Source organism: Ambystoma mexicanum, chromosome 12 (assembly GCF_040938575.1).
Source record: "Ambystoma mexicanum isolate Mex_15411 chromosome 12, UKY_AmexF1_1, whole genome shotgun sequence".
NCBI lineage: Eukaryota > Metazoa > Chordata > Amphibia > Caudata > Ambystomatidae > Ambystoma > Ambystoma mexicanum.
In genome coordinates this window covers 123047140-123059189 of record NC_090936.1, presented here as the reverse complement: position 1 = coordinate 123059189, position 12050 = coordinate 123047140, and the positions used below count along the sequence as shown (strand labels likewise).

Sequence of the window (12050 nt, the reverse complement as noted above, 5' to 3'; positions counted from 1 at the left end):
ATTTATGACTGTGCGTGCACTCTGGGAGAGCAATACATTTTGGCGTCACGAACAGGATATTTGTGACGAATTGTTCCAAATATTCAAGAATCTGAACGTAGATAGGCTTCGGTTACCTTGCAAGCGAAAGTAATTTTCCAGTGAGTGTTGAACTGTGTGAAGTTGTTTTTTCCTTGGCCGGTGTGTGCGCGTGCTTGTGGGAGTGATTGCAGTGTGGAAAGAAAAAAAATATAGATATAAAGAGGTTTTGTTTTGTTTGCAATAATGAGTAGTTTGTTCAAGAAAAAGAGCGTTACCGCTGGCGGTGAATGTTCTGATGTTATCATTCCAGGCTGGACTAAGAATCCATATGATAAATTGGCCCAGGCGTGGGTAAGCGGTGCAGGGCTAAGTGAAACATGGGATCAGGGATTGGGAGATGCTGACCTGTCTGATGTAATGGTGAGCTTGCAACAAGTTCCAGTGGAACGTGGCAGGGAATGCGCTGCATTAGGTAAGCGAGGTTGGGTTCTTTTGCATGCTTATAGGAAAATACATCAAAGGAATTTGGAAATTAAAAATGAGGTTTTGCGATTAGAAAGAGAGCTGGCTGCAGAAAGGCAGACTGTGTTAATGAAGCAGATTCAAATGAAACTTTTTAAAGATAAGGCTGACACATATCAGGCTGTGGCCGAGAGGGCAGCAGTCAGAGTAGCCCGGTATAAGTATAGGAAAAGACGGGGAGGGATCAACAAAAGAAAGGTGGCAGCTGTAATCGCTACCGCCGGTGTGGACTGGAACCCGGATAAGTGGGATTGTGACATTTTTGATTCAACCAGTCTAGAGAGTAGTTCCGCAAATGAGTCCGACCACAAAATGGATATGAAGCAGAAAACAGTGGCGGCTAAGCCAGTTAGAAGACGGCGAGCCGGACCCCACCCACAGAATCCTGCGGGCGGAGTTGTGGATTTAACCACGCTGGAGGATTATACCCAGCAGGAGGTTGGGGAAATGATTACCCGTTTGAGGCAAAAATCAGGGGAACCTCTATTGACATGGATGTGAGGTTGCTAGATGAGGGCGCTGCAGGGTTGTTGGTAGATTCCACGGACTCACCGCGTTTTCTACCCTTGTCAACTGATGCCAATGTACAGGAGGTCTTAAGAGCAGGGCCGCCCCCTGATGACAATGGTCAAGATGCACAGGTGTCTTTGTTGCACTTAGCAGCCCAAGCATGTAACGGTAAATACCCCATTACCACAGGGCCTAGTGAAGAAACAAAATGGTATACTTTGAAAGAGGCAATTCAAAATGTCAGAGCATGCTATGAAAGAGGCCATTCACGTAGATGCTCCAGGACATATGGGGGCCGTGCCGCTCTCAGTTTCAACTCGAAACATGGTGATTAGAACTGTGCCACCCGCATACAAAAGTGTCATTATGACTTTGCTCGTAGGTATGACGGGCAAACCCACTGATGAGGTAATGGATGCCATTCGGCAACTGGCAGATTTAGGGGAGTGGGACAAGAGTGATGACAAGCCACGGGAGAGAGAGGGGCGTAGTGAGAGAAGAACCGAAGGCAGGAGGCAAGATAGTAGAGACTCCCGAGTGTCCCGAAAGGACATGTTTCTGGCTTTGTTAAAAGATGGTGTGCCACGAGAAGAAATTGATGGCATTGAAACCAGAGTAATGTATGAATTATACAAAAGAAGAGGACTTGCAGCCAAAGAGCGCTATGAACAGGTTAAGAAACAGGTAGTAACCAAGCCACGCCACAGAGGTACACCTCACCTTCCGCTCCTCCTGAGGAAGAGCAAGAAGAAGGGTCTATGGGGACACCTTCCCCGTACCAGCCAACATACGCTGATTTGAGGAAGGTGGTGAGTGCAATGCTAGAGGCGGAGTCAAGTCGCATAAAGGTTGATAGGCTGCCCCATGTTGATGTTAAGATTTTTTGGGGGCCAGGAAATACGCAAGGGGTGCGAGCATTGATAGACACCGGACGGAGACCTCTTTGATTCATGGCAATCCTGCACGATTTAAAGGCAAACAATTTACTATTACAGGTCTCGGGGGAAAGGAGACGCCCGCAGTACAAACGAAAGTGGAGATGAAAATAGGCAATTTGAATAGGCAGAAATACCAAGTGTTGATTGTCCCGATACCTGAATATATAATTGGCTTTGACATTCTGGAAGCGTTGACTTTGGGACTTGGAGGCAAAACGTACCAGTTTGGGGTGAGTGCATTGACCTGTACACCCATTACCGTAGGCAAATTGAAGATGCCCCCAGTGCAAGTGCCTGTGGCAACTAAGCGGGTAGCAATGAAGCAATACCGCATTCCTGGGGGGCACAAGGACATTTCAGACACTATTAAAGAGTATGTGGAGGCGGGTGTGTTACGCCCTATCACCACTGCATGGAACAATCCTCTCTGGCCTATTAAAAAGGGGGATGGGTCGTGGAGGATGACGGTGGATTACCCTGAGTTGAATAAACACACTCCTCCCTTAGTGCCCGCGGTCCCAGATGCCATTACCTTGATTGAGAATGTCCAAAAGTGTGAGGGCACTTGGTATGCAGTGGTAGATTTAGCTAATGCATTTTTCTATGTGCCAATTGCGGAAGAGTGTCAAGAGCAGTTTGCATTTTCTTGGAGCGGGCGTCAGTACACCTTTACAAGGTTACCTATGGGGTACATACATAGCTCGACTATCTGTCACCGGCTGGTGGCAGAGCACGTAGACAAGATACCGTGTAAACCTGACATACAAAGCTCTCATTACATTGATGATATTTTGATTCAGGGCAAGGATGAGCACAGTGTGCAAAGCCAGTTAGATGTCATTATGGAAGGATTGAAGAAGGAAGGGTGGGAAATTAACCCAAATAAAATTCAAGGCCCAGCTGAAACAGTGATATTCCTAGGGATTCAGTGGCATCATGGGCATCGAGAAATTGTGCCAAAAGCCCGACAGAAAATACTTGAATTCACCACTCCAATGAACAAAAAGCAAGCTCAGCAGTTTATAGGGCTGGTTGGGTTTTGGAGACAGCACATTCCCCATTTAGGGCAGATATTGGCCCCCCTCTACAAAGTGACACGCAAGAAATATGAGTTTCAGTGGGGGGAAGAGCAGCAGAAAGCATTTGAGCTGGCGAAAGACACCGTGCAGCAGGCGCTTGATTTATGGCCACTGAAGGAAGGCAAAGTGGAATTGAATGTGTCTGTACAAGACAATTATGCTAACTGGAGTGTGTGGCAGAAACAGGACAGGAAACGTGTGCCATTGGGGTTTTGGAGTCGTAAGTTGCCCGATGCTGGCAACTCATACACTCCGTTTGAGAAGCAGTTGCTGGCATGTTATTGGGCCCTTGTTGATACCGAGCAAATGACGGGCCATGATATATTGATGTGGCCAGAAATACCAATCATGCAGTGGGTACTGAGCTCTCCTAAAACACATAGAATAGGACATGCTCAAGAAGCCAGCATAATTAAATGGAAATGGTACATTCAAGACAGAGCCAAATCAGGAAAGGGTGGAGTTGCGAAATTACATGAGCAAGTAGCCAACATACCGCCCTCAGATTACATACCACCGGAAGTGCCTGAAAAACGTGAATCTCCTGTGAAATGGGGAGTACCTTACAGCGATTTGACCGTGGAGCAAACAGAGCATGCCTGGTTCACGGATGGCTCGGCCCGATATGTGGGAACTGAGCAATACTGGAAAGCAGTGTCGTACAATCTCAAGACAAAAAAGATTTTGACAACGTCAGGGAAAGGGAAGAGCAGTCAGTTTGCAGAGCTTTACGCAGATTACCAAGCATTGAAACAAGAGACCCCTTGTCGATGTCATGTGTACACGGATTCATGGACAGTGATGAATGGATTGGCGGTGTGGTTGCCAACCTGGCAAAAGAATGGGTGGAAGATTCATTCAAAAGAGTTGTGGGGAAAAGAACTGTGGCAAGATATTGCAGAAATGTTATCACAAGGTGAAGTCACTGTGTATCATGTGGACGCGCATTGTGCCACAAACTCATTAGAACGTTGGTTTAATTCTGTTGCAGACAAACACACCAAGATTTCATCTGTGGATGCGGAGGTTCAGGAAGACGATTTGGAGGGTTTGGCCAAGTGGGTTTACCAGAAATGTGGGCACCTTGGAGAAAAGGCTACTATCAGGTGGGCACAAGGTCGAGGAATCAGTATTCCTTTAGAGGTAGTGAAAACAATCATTTTGCAATGTACAGTGTGCCAACACCAACAGCATAGACCTATCCCTCAGATTGTTCGGGGTACATTGCGAAGAGGAAAACTACCATGTCAAATTTAGCAGATTGATTATATCGGTCCCATGCCAATGAGTAAAGGTTGTCAGTATGCATGCACTATTGTGGATACATATTCAGGATACATGATGGTTTTGCCGTGCAAGCGTGCAACACAACTGAACACCATCAGGTTGTTCGATCAGATCATATTACATTACGGAGTGCCTTTGCAGATTCAAAGTGACAATGTTCACATTTCAAAGGCAAACTAATACAGGAGTATTGTCCGGAAAAGAGCATTGAGTGGCTTTACCATGTGTCTTATTACCCTGCCGCTTCAGGGCTGATTGAATGAATGAATGGGTTGTTGAAAGAACAGCTGCGCCAATCTGGAGATGGCAATTTGGCAGGCTGGCGTGATCGTGTGTTTGATGCGGTGCAAGTACTAAACAATAGGCCTGTGAATGAGCATGAAACTCCTTTGATGCAGCTGAAGACCCCTACTTTACAGATTCAACCCAATTCAGTCAGAGAAACCCCATTGTACTGGGAAATTACTCCAGGTTCTTTAGCTCCCTATCGAGCAACTCCAGAGTCAGCAGGGGTAGACTTGCATTCCCATGAAGAAATCAGATTAGACCCAAGAGGGATTGTTGTAATTGAAACAGGGATTAGAGTACAAATTCCCCCAGAGCATATGGGATGGATTGCCCCTAGATCTGGCCTAGCATTGAAGGGAGTTCAAGTGTTGGGAGGGGTAATTGATGCGATTACCAAGGCGAGATCAAAGTCATCCTGATGAATAGTGGGGACCAATTGTTACCGATCCACAAGGGTGATCGGGTGGCCCAATTGATTATCATTCCCGTCAAGTTGTCCATGATTAAGAAGGGGGAGCCTCCTACAGTGTTAACTACCCGTGGGGATCGTGGTTTTGGCTCTTCAGACAGTATGGTACCGGGTGCAAAGGTGTGGGTGGAAAGGCCAAATGGCCCACCAGTGCCCGCAGATGTCATTGCATCAGGCAAAGACCAAGTAGTTTTAGTAATGGAGCCCGGTAGAAAGAAATGGCAATATGTGCCCGCAGACAAATGTTACCTGAGAGAGTGATGTACAACACTGATATCTCTTTTCTGGGTTTGCCTTGTAGATCCTGTGTCTGGCTGGTGTAATTGTGGTACTAAATGGACTCCATTTGGGAGAGTTAAACGGCATGCTGCTACCCACGAAAAATGTCACATCTGTGCCAGTGATCAAGGGGATACTGATAATGATGAGTAATGCTGTTCGAAAGCAGCCTTATGCCGATGCCGAAAAGCCAGCCAAACCGAAGACATGGATTCGTGAAATGCGGCAAACACATCAGGCGCAAGTGAAAACAACCTTGATGCCAGTCATGCAAGAGGCATTTACAGGGCGGCGGAAACATTCTCCCATGATTACCCAAACGGAGAATATGTGGATATACTTGTCACAACAGGTGCTCAACATTACGCACTTTTGCCTTACTGACGTGCCCAATGCTGAAGCCTTATTGACTACGTGCTTAGTAGCAGTGCCGACGCCAGTTCCGGTTTTAAAGCATATTTTCGGCGTTACACACAATGATTCTTTGGTTCAAGATTCCGATATTAGGCAATCTTTTTCCGTCTATGAGTACTGCAGATTTTGCCAGGAAACTGATCGCAAATGGAGAAATTTGACACGTGTTATAACCTATAATATAACCCAAGGCGATGTGTGCTACCTTATGACATGCAATGCACAAGAAATTGGCAAATGCCAAAAGCTCGATTTAACCAAACAGCAAAATCACACAGTATTTGAGCAACGATTATGTTTGCGAGTGCCACGCACATGTACCAGCATGAATAACACTATGTCTTGTAATCATACAGTGATAGCTGCCAGTCATCTGAATCATGTGAAACTTCCAACAGGATGGCTCTTTTCATGTGGCAACATCACATACACTTATATTCCAGCTAACATTTCCGGAGGTCCATGTGCCTTAACTCGATTAGGACTAATGATGTTCCCTTTACACCCAGCGATATCTCGAGGCAAAAGGTCAACTTTTGAGTCTGTGGGTCTATCCCCCCGATTGTGATTCACATGTGCATTTCCTATCAGAAGCTGAGGTTCTAGCATTAACCCTTTCATTAGTGGGAGTTTGGGGTTTAGCTGCTGGGGGTTACAAATCTTTGATTACATTTGCATGTTTAGTAGTCAAAGGACTTAATCATACTTCTTAGGCATTAGAAGAGTTACTCCTTGATAGTAAAGTTATTAGAAAAGCAACTTTGCAAAAAAGAGTTGCTGTTGATTATCTATTGCTAAAGCATAATTTAGGGTGTAACGCAGTTGAAGGTATGTGTTTTTTCAATCTAAGTGACCATTCATGATCCATTGAAAGTCATATTCGAGGTTTGAGGGATCTCATTTCTCAAGTGTCCCAAGATCATACTGGGAATTGGTGGGATTGGTTATTGTCATGGATTCCTGATGTTGGGGGTACACTACGTTACGCTTTTGCTTACATTTGCATTATATTAGCTATCATAATAGCTTGTTGTTGTTGTATTCAATGCATTCCCAACTTAGTTTTAATATTTCGTCGGTTTCAGAGACGGCTCCTCTGCCACTGGGCTATGGAAGATAAATATCCAAGGGTGGAATTGTTATGCTTGAGCTAAAACATGGCGCTGGTGCGCAGCGCATTCTGGGAGCGTTCGGAGCCATGATGGATATTTACTTCATGCCGCAGTGAAAAGCTGCACTCATTTTGCTGAGAGTTAGATTCACGATGTTGAAGAAAACATGCTTTCCAAACCTGGTATGCAGTCAAGGACATTTCTGCTGGGAAAGCTAACTTTGGTATGTCTTGTTATGAGCTATGGGACGGTTTTCCGTGGTGCTTGTTTTTAGAGGAGGGAGGCACTTTGCTCCTTGAGGTTACTGTCGGTTGACCCAGCTGGCAACCAATGGTGGCTCATCAATGCGCAAGTGCGTTGCCAGAAGGTTCGAGAAATCGCCACCCCTTTTGAAGGGTGCATATAGGAGGAACCTCTGAGCGGTCAGGTGAGACTTCATCCGGAGGGGGGACGCTTCCGTCCGGCATACCTGTGGGCTGTTGTGCTCTCGGCCTGGCTGTTATCGGGGTCTTCCAGCCACTTCTGGCGAGATGAGGAATCCAGTTACGCTCACGGTGATGTATTTCCTTTTGAATTCTCTGTTTCTTCTGCGATTTATTTCGATGTTATCACTGGTTGCTTCTAAGCTTTGAATACATAGCCGTATAAGTGCTCATTATTTTCTAAGAGTGTGTGGTTGCAAGTTATTGCGTCTTCCTGCATTCAAAGTATTGGCTCCGTAATTGCGCTGGTGATTTATGACTGTCCAAGCACTCTGGGAGAGCAATACACCATGGCAGCCTTCTTTTTGTGAAAAGTGCCTTTAATTTTTGGTTTTGGTGCTTTGGTGGCATAATTCCATTTGTGTTGCGGTCTTCTCGGGGCAACATTTCCGGCACAGTCTCTTTTAGAGGAGGCCCAGAAAGCATGTCCCAAAGACTTGTAACCGCCATGTGCCCCTCCTCAAATCCCATCTCCCTCGTATCTGCACTGGAATGCAATACAACTAAAACATATTACTTGTTATTTAGTTATAGTCCATTTTTTTGTTGTATTTCATTTCAGCATTTAAACATCTTTTAAGTAGGTTTATAAAGCCATGGTTGGAGTACCTACTGTGTCACACCACACTTGCAACTTAAAGTGAGAACAACAAGTTAAATGTCATTATGTTGTGTTTTTAGCAAATTTGAAAAGAAGATGATTATCCTCTCTTTTATACAATATAGGCCAAATAACAAAAGGTATTTATAAAATAAAATATTTGAAAAATTAACAAATAAGTGTTTTTTCCAAGAACTTACCGGAAATATGTGCGATATGTATACAGAAAGCCCTTTCAAGAGCAAGAGGGTGAACTGTGTCAAGTCACACTGTACGTGCTGCCTGGAAAGGTACTGAAATGTTGTCATTTTATCAGTCCAAAAGGCAAGAACAGTCAGAACAGTCTTGGTGTGCTACAGGGGGGGGGGGGGGGGCTGCATCTTGCAATTCCTCACAGTAAAATCCAGCTTCCAAAGAGCACATAACACTGTAAGAGGGCCACATGTGCAAATGGTGCCAAATGGACCCATGTTACCTGTTACACCTTTATTAAGTCCAGGCAATTTCTGCAACAGCGCTTTGCATGCCGGACTTATAGACCCAAATTCAAATTGGAGAGCCTGAAACTACAAGACCCCAAGCCAATGGCTATTAGCTGAAAAGCCAAGTCTGTCGAAATGCATCACATATGACATGGGGCCACTTAGTAGAAATGAATGTACCAGCTGAACACATGGCCGGTCGAAGTCATGTTTAATTTGTTTATCATTGGGGTTGCATAACAGGAGCCACGCCTTGACTTTGAATTGTCTCCAGGCATATTCATGGCTCACACCAAAGAGCTGAATGTAGGGTGAAGCATGTGTGAAATTATCCTGGGGATGTTATTTGTCCTCTGCTCAGCAGAACAAAGAAAGGCAGCCAGCAGGAGAGCAGAAACACAGGGTTACCAAATACTAAAAGCTATTGAGCAGTCTTTCCATCAGAGTCCCAGCGCCACCAATAGCAGAAGGGATGAACCAAATTCAGCAGGTGAATGTAAAAAGACCTGGTAGGCACAACGCAGAACAACTTCAACTTAAGCAAGTGTAGCAGCTGGGTTTGCAGTTTAACCTACGGCATGTGTTGTAGCTTGGATGATCCAGAATGACTCTGTGTGTGGATGCTGGGCCTCATGGAATGTTGGGTGGAACCTGGAGTGTTGGAGGCTTGGGGGTTCAGTTAAGTGACGGTTGGGACTGGGAGTATAGCAGGGAACCAGGGCAGATGGTTAAGACCTTCTCTCCCACCTTCATGAACTGTATCTATGTAACTAAGACAATAACGCATTTTTCTGTTTGTACTTACCTGGGTCCTGCTCCATGTCATTCCTGATCCAGGCACACCTGGCTGGGGAGCAAGATACAACAGCATGCAAATGGGAATGTGTGATGGACCTAGGTGTCCCTCTACACCTAAAACAGTTCTCTGATATTAAAACTACCACATATGGAAAAATCTTTGACTCCCTCGATTTTTCATTGCACTTAAGGCTTTGGAGACAGGGGTGGTCCTGCTGCCCTAGAATCAACGCTCCCAGGAAAACCATCTTTGCCAAGATGGTGGATTAAATTAAGTAGGCCATGATGAAGGCCAGTATAAAGGTGCAGGCCCAAACATGTGTCTACCACTGAAGGGTTTCTAGATGTTCAATGTAAGGAGGTAAAGAATTAAAAAAAGAATCACTGGACAAACGAGATATATTTAGTTCTAGACACCTACTGCAAGAGCTAAACAACCATTACTTTGAAAATACAAGAAATCCAGCGAGGAAGTTGACAGTTGCATTTCTTTTCCTTCATAAATGGAGATACAGTCAAAGCAGCCAGAAGCACAGAGACAAGCAAGGAGACAACACGGCAAAGCCAAGTTTGATCTGCAGCCTTAGGAACAGGCAAGGAAATGTGCAAGCAGCAAGGGCCTACCGGTCTTTCTGCTGCCAAATTCTAAACCACCAATCCTAACTAGCCAATTATCTACTTAAAATGCGCCTGTTAAACTTAAAAAAGGATAATGTTGGCTTAATCTGCATCCATGCGCGGCCTACTGCAGGGTATGTGGAAAAAGAACCTGCAGATCATTAGGATGTTTGCATGGCAAGCAGCATTGAGAAAATACGCAAAGCTTCTTCCAGGACAGACAACAAAACACCTAGTGACATAACATGGCTCTTAATCGCCCTAGAATCCTCTAGCTGCGACATCACAAATAACTAATCATGTTAGAATCTGCTAGATGTGACATCACAAGCCTCTGGTTATGTTGCTGTGAACACTTAGAGGGATAACATTCCATACTTAGTGACAGCCAAGAATGAGGCAGCCATGGATGCCATCCGGGTGGATAAGGAGGTATATGTTGCCAGGCACCGTCATGGTGCTATGAACTGGGCATCAATGTTAGCAGCTTCAAAATAGTGCGTGTATCAGGGCATATAATAGCAGTGCGTGGCAAAGACCTAATACTTCTACACAAGCCAAAACTGTTGGCTTTGCCAATGCTTGTTTTAACAGGACTTCAGTAAAGGGCAAGCATAGTGCTCTAGGCAGATTTTTCATTACACCCGCAGCATGTTTACAGCTTCAATTAGGTCATTAACTCTCAAAAGACTGCTTTGAAAAAAACATTGGCAGGTACGTCAGGCACCAAGTTTGACAGTAAGGCTTGATAAAGCTAGCTGAAAGAGATTCAGAAGGCTGTGTTTTAGGTGCTGATGAGAAGGAAGTGGGTGGGAATGGCCGTAGGCATTACCATGGCCGTGAGCAGTCAATGGGTAAGTAAATAAACACCTACCAGCTGTGTCTCCCTTCTCATATGCCATTTCTAGCTATCTGTTCTCGAATGCAATAGTTTTGACTTATAGGTGGTGCCTAATCGCCACCTAATAAACAAAACTAAAAAAATGAGGCCCTGGTGCACCTTCCTAACTTCAAAGCACCTATTGACTAATCCAAAAGGCGAACATGGAATAATACAATGTTAGCATTAAAAAGAAAACCCAGCTCAAGTACACAGTAAGGCCAAGTCGCCACATTAGACTGTAGCCACTAGGTGGCTGGGCCGCCCCGCAGCCACAGCAGAGGACTCCTTATTTTAATGTGGAGAAGCAGGTGTGCACATATTCACAGTCTACCCGCCTGTACTTGTTTTCCAGCGCGTAATACATTTCGTCACCACTTGCCAGCAACGATCTTGCTTTCGGTTTGCAGCACAGAGAAAGAAAACACTGCTCAACGGCTCTGCGACACTTACCTCTAATGTTGCCCTCTTAATACTTTGATCTCGTTGGATTTCTTGCCGGCGAGTGAAAGCACCACGTTAAATCGGCAAACAAAAGAACAAGAAAAATGGCTCCGAGAGAAGGCGCTATAGCTGTATAACTGTGCGCAGCTGCAAACGAAAAAGAAAGCGGGACCTATCCTATGAAACACTACGGTTGCTGCTATCATTTTAAATGCAGTCTTGACTTCCTCATTCGATAAAGCGAAGCGGTGGGGGTTTGAGAGCAGCGGTGTCTCGCGACGGTGATGTTTTGTTCTGTGGTTTTTGCTCACGTCGTCCACTTCCCTTTGCAAAGAAAGAGCCACCATATAGTGTGCACACATAATGCACCCGACTCATTTGAGAGGTCGCCCCAGCATCAGGGGTGGACTGACCTATAGTCAACTCTGGAGATTTCCCAGTAGGCTTTTGTAGCTGGGCCTCTTGTGTGGTGACTATTTTTATTTTCACATTTTCTCATAGGAAAAGGATTAGCCTTGCGGAAAATGTCTAATATACAGTGCTGGAAATGGAAATAATGTATTGGGGGAACCGTCACCTCTTTGACAGGGGTGGGGCCAAGGGGCCTGGCTCCCGGCCATGTTGCGCAACACAGTGCGCCTCACGCCTGGCGGACCCAAAATAAGGATGCCGGAGCATTGTACCGGCACCCTTTCCAGACCACCAACTAAGACTGTGCCCTGCAGGGGCAGTTGCTCTGACCTGCCGGGAGCACCTGTCCCAGCAGGTATGGTTTTAACAGAAGAACCGGCACCGGCAACATGGTGCCGGTCCTTCCCTGTCCCCA

At 45.4% G+C, this 12050-nt stretch overlaps 1 protein-coding gene across 1 annotated transcript in view; it reads right to left on the bottom strand.

Annotated features, from left to right (window-relative positions):
- Positions 1–11441, bottom strand: part of PARVG (parvin gamma) — a 475216-nt gene extending 463775 nt beyond the window's left edge. The window contains exon 1 of the mRNA XM_069628145.1: positions 11234–11441. The gene's annotated coding sequence lies outside the window, so the exon portion shown is untranslated. The remainder of the gene's footprint in view (positions 1–11233) is intronic.
- Between the last annotated feature and the right edge of the window lie 609 nt (positions 11442–12050).